Source organism: Mirounga leonina, unplaced genomic scaffold (genome assembly GCF_011800145.1).
Source record: "Mirounga leonina isolate KUSES-001 unplaced genomic scaffold, KU_Mleo_1.0 Mir_178, whole genome shotgun sequence".
NCBI lineage: Eukaryota > Metazoa > Chordata > Mammalia > Carnivora > Phocidae > Mirounga > Mirounga leonina.
Window position 1 is genome coordinate 23870752 of NW_023270464.1, and position 2765 is coordinate 23873516.

At 43.8% G+C, this 2765-nt stretch overlaps 1 long non-coding RNA gene across 3 annotated transcripts; it reads left to right on the forward strand.

Moving 5' to 3' along the window:
- The first annotated feature begins 15 nt into the window (after positions 1 to 15).
- Positions 16 to 2493, forward strand: LOC118023200. Of its 3 annotated transcripts, none has more exons than XR_004682687.1 (3): positions 16 to 156; positions 584 to 663; positions 1983 to 2493. It is a non-coding gene; the product is annotated as an uncharacterized LOC118023200 (long non-coding RNA). The 3 variants fall into 3 exon arrangements; XR_004682686.1 differs by lacking the exon at positions 16 to 156 and adding an exon at positions 163 to 407; XR_004682688.1 differs by lacking the exon at positions 16 to 156 and adding an exon at positions 163 to 375.
- The last annotated feature ends 272 nt before the right edge of the window (positions 2494 to 2765 follow it).

Here is a 2765-nt window from a genome sequence, read left to right on the forward strand (position 1 = left end):
GGGGGGCTCCGCTCACGGGCCGCCCGGCCCGCGCCGCCGGAGCTGCCAAATCTGCAGCTCAGTTTTTCAAAAACCACCTCGTGATGTGCGCACCCTGGAGCCGCCACCCCCGCCCCGGTGCGAGCTCTGCGCTCCCCAGCCCGGCCCCTCTTCCAGGTGCTTCTCGAGGCCCCCCCGGGCCTCCGCAGACGCCGGCTCCAGCCAGGGGCCCGTCTCCCCGCTGTCGCCCCAACTTCTGCAGCCCGGGAGCTGCTCCCGGACGACGGCGCCTGGACCGCGCCGAGAGTGGGGCTGTGTTTTGTCAACTAGGCAACACCAGACACGCGGACGAGTCCAGAAAATTATACTGATGACACCCACGCCCCCCACTCAAGAGTAAACATAAAGCGTTTTGCTTCATTTACTTGGTACTCACTAAAGAAATATAAAATTAGACCTAACTAGAGCCCTACCCTTATTTCTCCTTCCTCCCAATCACTGGGCTCAAGTGGGTGCATATCATTCCTACTCGTGTTTTTATAGTTTTATTATGTATGATGTATGGATCTGCCAACTGTATAGAATACCAATTTTTGTTTTTCAGGTTTGCGAAAACGACGTCATGCTGAATAATCTTTTGCAACTTTTCTCATTTCCTGTTACGTTTTGGAGATTCATCTGTAGGTATGATTAACTACTATGTAGTATTTCATTGTTTTTCATGTGTCTCATAGTGTCTCATAGCATATAGCTGGATTTTTAAATTTTAATATGAGAGTATATCTCTATTAGCTAGAGTTAAGCTTGTTTTATTAATTATAATTGGATTAATTCTCATTGTCATTGAATTCTTCTGTTGTATTTTGGGGTATTTTTCACACTTTTTTTTATATTTTATTTTCTGCATTCCTGTTATATCCTCTGGGTTCAGTTTCAGAGAACAGAATTCATTCTAGATAGTTTAAGTACAAAAGGATTTATTATAGGGTATAAAATGGCTAAAGGGCTTCTCTGGAGGGCAGAAGAAGCAGATTCTAGGCTGAACCTTCAGGAGTGACTTTGAGAGGCATGCGGCCGAACCAGGCCACCAAAAGAGCCACTGCCCCTTCTGAAATCTGGAAGCCACTTCTTAAACGGGAAAGTTGTGGCTGCACTTGCCAGCTCCTGAACTGGATGGCTAGTGTCATGATAAGAAGCCACCACAGAGAAATCAGACACATCCACAGCAGTCCTCACCCACAGGAATAGCACACCCCCAGGCTCTGCTTCTCTTCCACCTTACAAATCAAATAAGAGAAAGTGTGATTGGAAGAGCCAAAATTGCACCCAGAATCCCAGCTTCTGAAATACAGGAAGGCCCAGGAGGACACAGGAATGGGTAATGAGCTAACTCCACCATATTCATCCAGCGACTCACCAGTGCATTTATCTACCATGCCTGCATTTTATTGCAGTGAATGACTGGTTTTTATTTCCACATTTCCCCGATCTGATTTGGAAGATATTCATTCCATTTCTATTCTTATTATGGTTAGCCTGATCATTCTCAATTTTTTAATCAAATAAATACATGCGAAGTATTTAACAATAGTTTTACAGGGCCTATGATTTGGAAGATATTCAGTCCATTTCTGTTCTTATTATAGTTAGCCTGATCATTTTCAATTTTTTAATCAAATAAATACATGCAAATTGTCAATAGTTTTACAAGGCCTATAATTTTATTTTTTTTTAAGATTTTACTTATTTATTTGACAGAGAGACAGGGAACACAAACAGGGGGAGTGGGAGAGGGAGAAGCAGGCTTCCCACTGAGCAGGGAGGCTGATGCGGGGCTCAGTCCCAGGATCTTGGGATCATGACCTGAGCCGAAGGCAGACGAAGGCAGACGCTTAACAACTGAGCCACCCAGGTGCCCCAAAGCCTATAATTTTAAAAAGAAGTAATTCCCATTTCCCTCTATAAATAAGCTTGTCCTGCTGTTTTGTGATTTTTTTTTTCAGTTTTAGATATTGACTATTCATTTTCTATGATGGAAAAGGACGCTCTGGCTATTTTGTATCCTCAACAAAAGTATGATCTTCCCTGTTCCCATTCTTTCAGTGTGGTTATATGATAATTTTTGGTAAGTCAGTAGTAAGTGCTTACATAGCATACTATAGTTCCATTTTTCTACAGTTGCGGGGGTAGGAGGAGTTAATTACTGCCTCTGATTTTTATTTGCTTACATTTCTCTCAACCCATTACAAATCCTTCTTCCAGCTCTCCAACAGAATAGTGGAAGACATGGCTGAGTCTATGAATGGTCAGTCTGGGGGGATCTTCTCTCCTAGAGCACTTGGACTTCTTGCTCCACCCGGACCGGTCGCTCTGTGGGGCCGACTGCTGCCCCCACCATCATCCTGAGGGTCCCTTCATCCCCCATCCTCTAACCTGCTTCCTGCATCCCCCGTTGTGCTCGCACTTCATGTACTCCTTCACTGTAGTGGAGAACAGTCCCCACTAGTTTCCTGAGAAAAAAAAGAGTACATAAAACATAAAACCCATGCAACTGTGTGTGTGTGTGTGTGTGTGTTTATTTTACGCTCATATTTGATTGATAGTCTGGCTAAGAATAGTCTTCTTCATTGGAAATCCTGTTCACTTAGATCTGTGAACACATTGCTTCACTGTTTTCTCACTTCTCACATTGCTAATGAGAAGGCCATTCACATTCTCTTTCCTTTGTGGGTGACCCGGTTTTTGAGGGCCCTTATTGTTTATTTTTATTTTGTCACCCTCGTTCT